The 13,009-nt window shown below is 38.8% G+C and overlaps 1 protein-coding gene across 1 annotated transcript in view; it reads left to right on the top strand.

Moving 5' to 3' along the window:
• Positions 1–6,211: 6,211 nt before the first annotated feature.
• Positions 6,212–13,009, top strand: part of LOC115453087 — a 148,592-nt gene continuing 141,794 nt past the window's right edge. The window contains exons 1-2 of the mRNA XM_037436634.1: positions 6,212–6,563; positions 6,648–6,812. The gene's annotated coding sequence lies outside the window, so the exon portion shown is untranslated. The remainder of the gene's footprint in view (positions 6,564–6,647; positions 6,813–13,009) is intronic.

Genomic DNA, 13,009 nt, shown 5'->3' on the forward strand with positions numbered 1-13,009 from the left:
GTTAATTGATTGTGGGTGTAAAAAACTCTTTAATGTGGTAGTCATTGGTGTTAAGGTTCCGGGTTCGATTTCCAAAATGGGAAATGTAGATGTTGATTATATAACACCAAAATGTGGGTCATATTTATTTATTTATTTAAATAAGGTTCTCCAACAGTACACACATTTCTTGTTAATAACATAAAAGTAGTAAGGTCACATTCTGATGTGTGTACCAGTTATAGGAGTACACAACACTCACAAATTAGTACGCAATGTTGATATTTTACAAAAATACAAATTAATACTAAAATCTACCAACTAATAATTACAAAGTAAACATAACTAGGATATAGATCCTTTTATAAATTTGTACTTACTGCTGATTTATTATGTTTCGATTATTGAGGGTACGCAATGATAGTGGGATTAGTCATATAACTGTATCTCTACCTACCCTTTGATGCTAATGATATTACAATCATGCCCTATTCAGGATTCGAACTTGCTACCAAACTCAAAAGTTCTTCAAGAAATAATTTGTTTACCCAAGTTTCTTTAACAGTATTTGAAAACTTTTTTCCTATCAAAGGTAAACTTAAAAGACTACTCTACTAAAGTGGATGTAACGAATTTAAGAAGTTTACTTAAAATTGCGACAATTTTGTCAACTACACTTCGACAAACTACTGTAGACTCGCGTTTATGGACTTTTCAGCGGATTTTAGCAAAAATTGACCTTATGTTCTGAGTATTAAGGATTAAAATTGATTAGTAACATATGTGCAAATCACTGGTGCTATAGCAAAAGATTGATCTTATTGTTAGTGAAATAGAGTCTACAATTGCGTAAAATAACACATTGGTGTATTACGTTTTAAATTTAGCTCTTTTATGATACACAAAATCTATAATCAACCTTATGTTTGAAGCATAAAGTCCAAATTGCTCTGTATTAAACATGTATTAAAGTCCTTATTTCAAAAACAGTGGAGGTAAGATAGGCGTCGTGAAAATTCGGAAAACAAAAATACATTTTCGCGTGAAAACTAAAGGGTTAGTATAGAAACAGTTAGAGATAGTTGCTTTCGCGACTGCGCAATTATCTTTGTCTATCGAATTCCCTTTTACAGTGGCAAAGTTTTGTGCTTTATTCCATAGACTTCTGGAAACTTCGTAGTATATTGCTTGGGATAGGAAATAGACAAAATGTAGTTTTTTTTATAACAAAACGGATCGTTCAACTGATTAGCGTCACGAGACCGTATAAGTAGTATCCTCATGCAGAACATTAAATTAACTTTTGTAGTAAAATAAAAGTACTGCATTTTTTACTATAACTAGTTGACCCAACAGACGTTGTCCCGTCTTAACTATGAATTCGCAGCGCGCATTCTGTCAATCGCTGACAGTTATTTCAAACAATTGACAGTTATATTAAAATTAATATTTTCGTTAAGTTTTCTTAAATTTTCTAATATTCCGCGTAATTTTTTGATTTTTTTATTTCATTAAAAACCTTCTACTGACAATAACAAACACAACAATAAAAAATAATGAAATCGGTCCAGCCGTTCACGCGTGATGGCATGACCAAGGGAAATATACCATTTTTATATACATAGATTTTCTCCCGACGTTTCGGGGACTTTGCAGCCTTCGTGAAGTCCCAGAGACCGTTGACTGAGCCAACGCTTTTGATATGAGCGCGAACCTATCAAACAGTATTTTACGTAATCAGTACTCTATTGTTACAACTAAATATGAAATGGTCATTATCACGGTTCCCATGTCAAAATAAGTTTAATAATGGAGCTATAAGTCTGTCTACCAGTTAAAGAAGCTAGCGATTTTCTTTAAAATGAAACAGCAAGGTGAACCTTTGGTTCGTGTAGTGGCATACAGATAGTATTATGGAAAGTTGATAGAAGTTATCTGGTGCCTTATTCTCTAACCCCCTTATTCATAGACGTTATTTATCTAAGGACGGAGCATTGCTGTGATAACAAGTCTGTTTCCCAGTGCTGACGGCATGGCAGCCTTCGCAGTGCGTAGACATAGGGCCGTTGTGATTGGCTAATATTGAGATACAACTTGAATGTGGTTGGCTGTCAGATAAACAAAGCTGAGAAACAGACTTGTTATCACAGCAATGCTCCGTCCTTAGATAAATAACGTCTATGAATAAGGGGTTATGACTGTAAACTCGTAACACGGCTGTTTACGTTTCGTGAAGTTAACGTAGAAAGATTTTCTGTATGCCAATTTCTGTTGTCTTTAGCGCGACGCAGTGCGTTAGGTGCTTGTTATGTAATATCAAAATGACTTATTTATATATCATATATAAAAATGAATCCCTATTTCCCTTGGTCACGCCATCACGCGTGAACGGCTGGACCGATTTCACTATTTTTTTTTTGTTGTGTTTGTTATTGTCAGGAGAAGGTTCTTATGAAAGCAAAAAATCAGACTATTGCGCGGAAAATTAGCAAATTTAAGAATACTTAACGATAATATTAATTTTATATAACTGTCAATTGTTTGAAATAACTGTCAGTGATTGACAGAATGCGCGCTGCAAATTCATAGTTAAGACGGGACAACGTCTGGCGGGTCAACTAGTGGTATATAAAAGAAGGCCTCAGGTTGAGTATCCGCAAGCTGATTCCATAACGCGACACACTTGTGCCACTATGGCGAGGTTATAATTATTATACGACCAGCTGGCTTACTAGTTCGATTTAATATAAACTGTTTAAAATATCTGGTTTGTCATTAAAGTTGTAACAGCGTGAAAATATATGAACATGTGTGGAGAACAAAAGGTTTGGAGAAAATACAGTCTCTTATTAATTCAATGAATGTACATTTTAATCAGTCTTTTATTTCCGCGTTTGAGAAAATAAAATCTGAATCACAAAACGTTATAAAAATATACAGCAAAAATTTTAATGGAATTTTTGTGGATAATTTATTTTATAAAATATGGCCATGGCTGCATTGGAACTGACGAGAGAAAAGTACAAGGAAGAGTAACCCTTGCGAATAGACACGAAACCGATCTGTTTGAAACTGAGTATACAGGCTGATCCCGGAAGGCGTCACTTACGTGGTCCATTGTGGCGTGTTTTACACCTTGTATGGCGGTCGCCTTCTAGTTAATACAAATATCTTACCATACATAGTATAGCAATTAGTACAAAACATCTTTATATCTGCGAAATTCACACGGAATACAATGAATCGGTCATTCTGTAATGTTCCCATCGCCAGCACGCCTCACAGGCCGCCACTGGGAAAGTGGAAATGTATGTAATTAGCAGAAAGGTCGGTTTAATTGCACTACTATCGGACAATCTTCAATCATTTCTTTGGTTGATTCTAAGCTCAATAACGATATAACTCTAAATACTAATAGAACAGGTCGTTCTTGAAAAGTAAAAGTAACGGTAATGTATGTACCTTAGCTTATATAACTATTGTGACTCTGTACAAGAAAAACTTGAAAAAAATATATACAACAACAATTGGTGAAAAAAGTATGCTCTGAGTTTGTTTCTGCTTTTCTTCTTCGGGTAGTCATCACTTAGGTAGCTAGTATAAGGCTGGTTGGTTAGCTAAGGCTCATGTCCTCAACGATGAGGATCGCCACGCGTTATCCTTTTATTTCCCCCTAGCTGCCAGCCCGAGCTGGCTACTTTGGCTACCTTATGTCTTGTATTCCTTATGAATTTTATACCTAATTTAGAATGGCCGTAGTATAAGTGATCTTATTTATTTAGAAATAATAATAATTATTCTTGTATATTACATTCCATTAGACCCACTCACCCACATAAAAAAATAGCGCCGAAGCTACCCGTACCGTCCCATCTCAGAAATCTTACGTACACTCCATGCTTGACAATACCACCTAAAATTCCGCGGTGGCCTTCTTCGGCACGTAAATACTACTGCAGGCTTCCTGCGACGGAAAAGTGTCTCAGGAGCCGTTCAAGTATTACGTAACGCATTTTTGAACATTTTTGACCACCCCATCCTCGTATGTAACGCGCTGTAACGTTTTCCTGTAAGCCCCCGCCGCCTTCTAAAAGTTATGTAACTCTAAAGTGTCAATTTTTTTGTAATATTCTCAATTATTTTACCCAAAATACCGGAATGTCGCTATAATACCTTCGTTATTGTTTTAAAATAAAAAAGCGCTGACCCATTCTTCTACCCTAAAATCAAACTTAACTTCTACGACGAAGAATCTGTCTTCACTGACATGTTGAGCTACATTGAGGACTTTTTGCGCATTCAAGATTCGACGTTCTTCAAGAATGCTGAGGATGAAGTTATCAAGTCTGAGCTGGACTGCGCAGGAGATTACTGGAGTTGTTACGCCAAGTAGCATACCGTGAATATCCTGTATATCCTGTAAGCACATGCGCAATGGGTTCAGTTCTGGACAGCAAAGGCAAGATTAAAGGAGTGGGAGAACTCAGGGTAGCGGTTTCGAGTGCTCTTGTACCTCTATCTAGATTCAATAACCTGGCTGCGACCCTTATGCTCGTTGAAAAGATCGCTAATGATATCAAGCAAGCATAAATGTTGTGTTTTTAATAAATTTACTGTATGGTTATAATATGTTTAATTTTTTTTTTGTTATTGCTATCAATGACGAGACGAGTTTGCAGTTTGCGTGATGGTAAGTGATACGACCGCCCATGAGGAGTAGAAATACCATCCAACATCTTGAATTATAAAGCATTGTTTGGTATTTCACTGCGCTCGCCATTTTGAAATATAAGATGTTAAATTTTATTATGTCCAGTAGTTATATTGGCTAGAATGTCCTTCAAACCGGAACACAACAGTGACTACCTAATGCTGCTTGGCGGCAGAAATAGACATAGCGGTGGTACCTATCCAGGCAGAATCTCATATGAGAGGCTTACCACTAGTAAAAATATATAATCCAGGACAACGTTTCCACACATACATAGACTTGCTTCCTGTCACATTATGGAACATCTGTGTTCGATGATATGAAAAGACTAGTGGAACTCTCAGCTACTCGAGAAAAAACGTAGAGGATAATTTCATGACTGTCTCAGTAGCATAGTTGTGTCACAGTACGACTGCAGTGCTGAGGTCTCAGGTTCGATCGCCGGGTTGGACAGAATGATAGTTCTACTCTAGTATCAGCCCGGAGTCTGGAATTTGTAGCTCGCCCCCTATCACATCATGGGACGGAATATATACGACGGAAATTGGTGGTGTGTACCTCTTCGTACACCTTCGGGGATAAAAGACATGAGTGTGTGTGGCAATGTTAGTCAGCTTTATAGTAAATAGCTGTAATCATTTTTTTTATATGTTAGGTCTCATGTAATATTGAGCGATCCTATAATAGCAGGCATAATGCCAAAATCCGGTCACATTGACCAGTGCCCATTCCAGGAACTGATCCTGAACGAAATAATACCTCATACGCAATAAAGCCACGTCGCCAAACACTAGAAATAAGTTACAAAACTAGTATTATATTGTAAGATATAAAATAATAAGTTTGCAGGTACGGAGTAGTGCGCGGAAACGGGGGGCTGAGTGGGGGATCGTAGTCCGGAACTGCACTCGCGCTTGCTCTCAGGGTTGGCACGTATGAATATAAAAATATTTCATTTTCGTTTAAACAAAGTTCATTCGTACAAAGAATACATATAGACACTAGCAACACCATCTATGATTTTTATTTTACTCATCGCACCAAGGCATAAATTCTAATTGGTCAGACATTATACCCTCAAAACTCTAATGTGCGTATCATCATCAAAACGGTTTTAGAGAAAATTTTCCTTGCATAGATAATAGACTCTAGCACCCAGGATTAATGTAGCTTCTGCCCTATGGATTGGGGGCTTTTGAAAGAAAGAAAGAAAGAAAGAAAAACGATTTATTAGCTACAGTCGCAACATAAATAAACACAATAATAATAATATAATAAAAATAACACAATAAACGTTAATTACAAATAATAATAAAAAAACAACAAAAAAAAAAAAATTATAATAAAAAATGGCTGGTCGCGGCTGTGACCGGTAGGTGACCACTCAGCATAATGTTGTGATGTGGTGCGAACCACAGCACAACGCTGTTTTTCAGTAGTCACCTTAAGTGACGTATCAACGGGTGTTAAACTAGCCAATAAACAATAATAATAAGATGTCTATATAAAAACAAAGTTATTCAAGTTGTGCGTAATGAGGCTCATTAAAGGAGCTGTCGAGTGCACGCACCCAACCACGCCGATTATAATATTATTATTAGTTGCGTCGGACAAGCCGTCGCAGGCGCACGTTGCTCACGTGCACGTGTCATAAACATAATAATATTATAAGAAAAATATTCACTTATAGTAGGTGTATCGAAACAATAATCAATAATCAATGCGTCGTCACAAAAACTTACAAGCAAAAGTTAACGAAGAAGTTATGGGAAACCATGCCATTAAGGATGTAATCACATGGAACAGTGATTATTCGCTGCCAGTTGCTTAGAGGTCAAACTAGCCTTATCCATGCAAAGGTCATAAAACATGCGTAAGTATATTACGTGTCTTCGTTCTTTTGTTCATTTAATAAATGTATTTTTAAATGTAATTTAAATGTATTCTTTGTTTTCAGGGATCTAATATATGGTGGCAGTAAGACATTCCAGCAGTGACTGGCCGCGAACTTGAAACATCCCCTAAAGGCAGCAGTTTTATGTCTAGGCGTCAAGAGTGGATAAGATGTCGAACGAGCAGAGCATTTGTAGTGGTCATGTCTCCAACTTAACTTATTGTACAGGTATGCCGGTTTGTGTGTATTTATCAGCCCGAACAATAAGCTTGCCATATGCAATTTACGACGAGCAGCCATTTTTAATTTGGAGAAATTTTGGAGAAATTCATCACGACATCGCCTGCTTATCGTAAGAGGCGACTAATAAGGACCATCAGGGGGTCGCCGGCGAGCAGCCAAGGGGTATCCGCTATTAGTGTACGTTGTTCATGTTAAGCACATTGTGGGGACTTCCGGGATGGACGTCAGCGTGGAGTGTAGGCCTCGTGCTGACGTAGACGCCGATAGCATCCTTAGGTTGCACAAGGACCTCTTACTTCTTACTTACTTTTCTTTCTAACAAATTTCTTCATTGTTATTTATATCACTAGGTGTTACTTGGGGCTCCGCGCGCGTGAAAAAGTTTTTCCGGGATAAAGGTAACCACTCATACTTGCCCGGGATAAACTAGAGTCTATATTTTAAGTTAAACCTCAAGTAATACATCGGTGAAAACGGCATTCAATTTCATGCAGTAGTTTTTGCGTGATGCGCGTACATACAGACAAAAAAACTGTTTTGGCTTCTGTAGCTCTAATAACCCCCATATCAGATTTTCAATGTCTGTTATATACAGACTGCTTCGGTGGCGTAGTTGTACTGCATGTGCGGTACGACAGCGCTCTGAGGTTTTGGGTTCGAATCCCGGGTCGGGCAGTGTTATTTGGGCTTTTTTGCTCAGTATCAGCTCAGAGTCTGGAATTTGTGCGCGATATGGCGATAGGCTCGCCCCCTATCACATCATGGGGCGAAACGCACTTGGCGAAAAGTAGAAGCCTTGGTTGCGCCTCAGCATACCCCTTCGGGGATAAATGCGTGATGTTGTGTGTGTATGTGTGTGTGTGTTATATATAGACGGCCTGATATTTAATATAACATAATTAGGTGACAACCCTATTTCAAAGACAATGCATTATTTCTCACAAAGCGAGTATAGAAGAGCTTTGTGCATGCTCCTCTTTACCTTTGCTTATTTTACATCACGCTACGGCCTTTGCGGGGTAAACAGATTAAAGAGTAAGCTAAAAACTAGTCCAAACATGGTTAGAATACTGTGTTAAGAATTTTACCCATTTAAAGTCTAAGCTGGGAGGAAAATATAAGATAATGTATCAGATTGAATAGCAATGGCGATGGAGGAAATTTTGTAAAAGAGAAACTACTTACTAATATTATTCATAAATGCGGTCTGGATAAAGTTCTAATGATAATTAGATTTAACATAATTTACGAAAGCCGGCAAGAATTGGATTAGATGGACTCTTCACCACTAATGGGAAAATCTCTCTAGCTATATTATGTATTAATTGTAAATGAAATTATAATATGTACATTTTCATATAATATTCTTTTATTACAATGACAAATGTCAATCATACAATTTACTTTTTAGTGACCATAGAGTGGCCACGAACACAACAGTTTCCTCCCCCTCAAATGAACATAGTTTTTTACTTATTCTTTAGAATGTAAGTCCAGGATCTGGTCCACGTGACGTTTGTGTACTTCTCCACTCTCTGTTCTGATTAAATAGTGTAGGTGACCTAGGACTTCCTCGATTCTGCCAAATTCCCACTTGTCACGGCCTGTGTAGTCCCTAAACTGCACCTTACGTCCAATCTCGAATAAGTATTCACGCTTTCAGGACCTGTCATTTTGATAGCGGGGCGGCGATGGCCTAGTTGGTTGTAAAATAGACTGCCGAGAAGAGTATCCGCAGGTTCAAATCCCAAAGGCACACACCTCTGACTTTTCTACAAAATGACGTGTGTAATCCTTGTGAATTATCGCTTGCGTTAACGGTGGAGGAAAACATCGTGAGAAAACCTGCATACCTGAGAAGTTCTTTATAGGCATTTTGAGGGTGTGTGAAGTCCACCAATCCGCAATAGGCCAGCATGGTGGAATAAGGCCTAATCCCTCTCAGTAGTAGAGGAGGCCTGTGCAATAGTAAGAATAGTATATGTCGTAGTGAAAACTATTTACTTGATTATTTTTTACATGACCGGTAAAGTATCACCGGTCTATATTTATTTTACAGACAGTTATTCAATTATTGAAACACTTCTTTACTTCACTAACAATTTACTGCATAGTAACACTAGCGGAATACACAATGTGCTCGGTTCGAGCGTCCAAATAAGACTCGTACAAAAACTTCTACAAGATTCTTCTCGTCGTTGTTCGGCCGGTCCTTATATTGACAGCAGTCGACCTCCCTCCTCTTCTAATACTTCCTCGATGTAATGATAAATGGCGCCACTATCGCTCCGGAAATTCACCAATTCAACGAATAACGAGGTGCTGCGGCGACATATATAATACAGGGCTAATATTATAATATTATTGATCTTGATATAAGGTAACTATCGTAAATTGCTACCGATACGATTTAGTATACCAAATGCTATATTCGATCCGTCACAAAAATTTGCCAATCAGAATCGAATTTTTTGACAACGTTTCAAATGACTTATTTTGATTGGTTCATCTTCGGGATCGGAACAACGATTAAGACTATTATATTAAAGAGCCGTAAATCGTCCATTCAGTTATTCTGTACATCATTGATTCCCAAAGTGGTCCAGGTGTACACCCTTGGATCCGCAGGAGACTCGATGGGTCTACGATGCCGTGCCCAAAAAATGGGGGGTCGTCGAAAATTTATCTAGTTTTAAAAGTAAAGAGTTTACTTAATATTCGCTCTAATTCACCTATCAATGTAGGCAGATAATATCTTAAGAATCTCAGCGACTGTTATATATAAAAACTTTCATATTCTGGGGAATATGGTAGAAATTTAGCTGCAGTGGTTCCACTGGAACCAGCATAATTTTAAAAGTGGTCTATAAGGAAAAAGAGTTTGGGAACCTCTGCTGTATACCATTTCCTTCACTATGTTTTAATAACATCAAGTTTTAAGAGATAGTAATGAAGTTTGCGTAATGTCTGCTTAACCCTTCAGAAAAGGCGTGATGTTTAGCCCTATAACAAACCTTAATAGGGCCATAAAATTCACAATCGATAACAATATACGTTAAACAATCAAGAAATAAATCAATCCAACGCTATGCAATGTTTCCTCTATAAACTGTTTTTATTGATTTCCACTTAGATTTATAGGTATACATCACGCTTCTTACTTTAAGAGGTAGACATATTTCTATTAATCTTTAATAATATGAGAATATTGGAGCGAGTTTGATTTAAAATAGAAAGAACCATTTCTGACTTTCAACGGTTTGGCTGTGCCTTTGGCATTGCAAAGTCCATGGGCGGTAGATGCTGCTTACCATCAGGTGGATTCCTTACTCGTTTGACTACTAAGGCAATAAAAAAATAAGAAAAGAAAACAGAAATGCTCTCACAAATATTTCACCAACTAACCGACCGCTACGACTGTCCAAAGAGAATATAACATTCGACTGTTCATAAGCAACTGACTAAGTCTAGAAATGCTCAGTGTTTTTATTTTTTAAAAGTGTCACCTATACCCCCACAAAACTATTTTTATCCCTGAAATACATATTCCGCTAATAGAAATTCTTCTCTGATATGAAATGGGTTTAAGATAGAACCACCGGCCGACAAAATTGTATCTACTGGCGAGGATTAACCGTTTTATATCAGATAGAAGCGGCGATAGCCTAGTTGCTTGTGGAACGGTCTGCCGAGACGAATGTCTACACGTTCAAATCCCAAGGGCACACACCTCTGATTTTCTAAAAAAATATGTGTGTATTCTTTGTGAATTATCGCTTGCTTTAACGGTGAAGGAAAACATCGTGTGGAAACCTGCATATCTGAGAAATTCTCTATAGGAATTTTCGAAGGTGTGTGAAGTCTACCAATCCGCACTAGGCCAGCGTGGTGGACTTAGGCCTAATCCCTCTCAGTAGTAGAGGAGGCCCGTGCAACAGTGGGACAGTATATAATACAGGGCTGATACTATCAGATAGTCTGTCTAGACCATACTCCATTTACCATCAAACATTAATCACTTCGTCACACCCGTATAGAAATCTTAATCCTAAAACTCAAAGTAAATTTAAAGTAGTATAGCTCCTTAAACCACAGTTAACGCAACTGCAAATTATATTACGATGCATTGTTTGCATAACATGACTGCTACAAATGAGTACGGGACTAAACAAGGTAAAGTCCACGTAAACGAGTTAATGTTTTTTTCTTAACAACGAAAAGAATAGTCACTTTTTCATAATATTCTTGGAGACTACCAAGCTTGATAAGTGTTGCTCTTTTTAACAGTTGTAACTTGTTTATTAAGATATGGATTACTTACAGCTATACAAATAGCGCTATGATAGTTTAATAAAAGCCAATAACTAGTCTTTATCTATTATATTATAGAGATAGATGAGCACTTAGAAAAATAGTTTTCCACATAGATCACAGGGGTAACGATATTGAAAAGGTGAGGAACCACTGACTTAAATGCTGCAGCTTGAGACATTTTGCTATTATAAAAAGTCTAGAAAATAAAACTCTAGAAGAAAGACAAAAGAATTTTATATACCTACAATCATTTATGTGGTACTTTGTTTAAGGAGCTAGGTCAAAATTTCACGACCATGTCGCTCCGTCCCGAGTGTTCACGGGTGTTCACTCATTGATTTCAACCATTTTTTTCAATAAAACCTCAGCCCCTTCCGACGTAGTAACCGACAAAAATTATAATGCCCACATTGAATCCTAATGAAGAGCCAGTATAACTACTGGACATAATAAGACTTAACATCTCACGTCTCAAGTTGGCGAGTGCAGTGGAATACTAAACGATATTTTGTAATTCAAGGTGTTGGTGTTTCTTCTGTTTACGGTCGTATCACTTACCATCAGGCGAACGGCAAGCTCGTCCCGTCATTCAAAGCAATAAAAAAAGGTCCACTCCGCATACACTCCGACAAAACATGATTTACATCTTCTCTAACACCACAGTCGGAGAATTTGAGGATATTTTAATAAAGTTATGTTAAGACATTATAAGCCCAATAATTATATCGTTTATAATAGCATTCAAAACGAAACTCAACGGAGTTCGTACAATGGTCCTTAGTGGCACACATACACATTAGTTTATTTCTTTGATCGTACGCACAAAGAAAAAAACACTTGTTATCTGGAATTAATTTCATCTACTACAATAGGCTACCTTTCTACTTAGAATACTGAAAACTTAAGAGATTCTGATATTATAACCTCGAATAAACAGAAATATAAGACAAAAACTCTGCGCGAAACGGTCCCTGTCTACCCTTTCGATAAGGCACGTGAAGAGAAATAGGCAGACAGCAATACACGTAAGCGTTCAAAGGGTTTAATGCGGCGGAAATACAAAATCTGAGGAACAAGGAAATTCCAAGCAACCTAAACACCACAATACATTGGGGCTGCAATTTGTGTAAATCGAGGGACATCAGAGGAAATGTCCCTCCGCCCGATGAGCCACTCATTTACGTAATGCCGCCCATTCACTGCATAACTCGAATCTAATGTGTGTTTACGTGGAAAAAATATAAAGGATGGATGACAAAGGCACTAGGTGTGGACGATTTATAAAGATTTATCAGTTTACTAAACGACTATCAAGTACACGTGTAAACATGGAGCTCGTCTACTGCACCACACGCGACAGCACGCGGCTGTACGCGCCGGAGACACAGCGCGACACAGAGCGCTCGTCTACTGCATCACACGCGACAGCACGCGGCTGTACGCGCCGGTGACACAGCGCGACACAGAGCGCTCGTCTACTGCACCACACGCGACAGCACGCGGCTGTACGCGCCGGTGACACAGCGCGACACAGAGCGCTCGTCTACTGCACCACACGCGACAGCACGCGGCTGTACGCGCCGGAGACACAGAGCGCTCGTCTACTGCACCACACGCGACAGCACGCGGCTGTACGCGCCGGTGACACAGCGCGACACAGAGCGCTCGTCTACTGCACCACACGCGACAGCACGCGGCTGTACGCGCCGGTGACACAGCGCGACACAGAGCGCTCATCTACTGCACCACACGCGACAGCACGCGGCTGTACGCGCCGGTGACACAGCGCGACACAGAGCGCTCGTCTACTGCACCACACGCGACAGCACGCGGCTGTACGCGCCGGTGACACAGCGCGACACAGAGCG

Source organism: Manduca sexta, chromosome 2, assembly GCF_014839805.1.
Source record: "Manduca sexta isolate Smith_Timp_Sample1 chromosome 2, JHU_Msex_v1.0, whole genome shotgun sequence".
Taxonomy (NCBI): Eukaryota; Metazoa; Arthropoda; class Insecta; order Lepidoptera; family Sphingidae; genus Manduca; species Manduca sexta.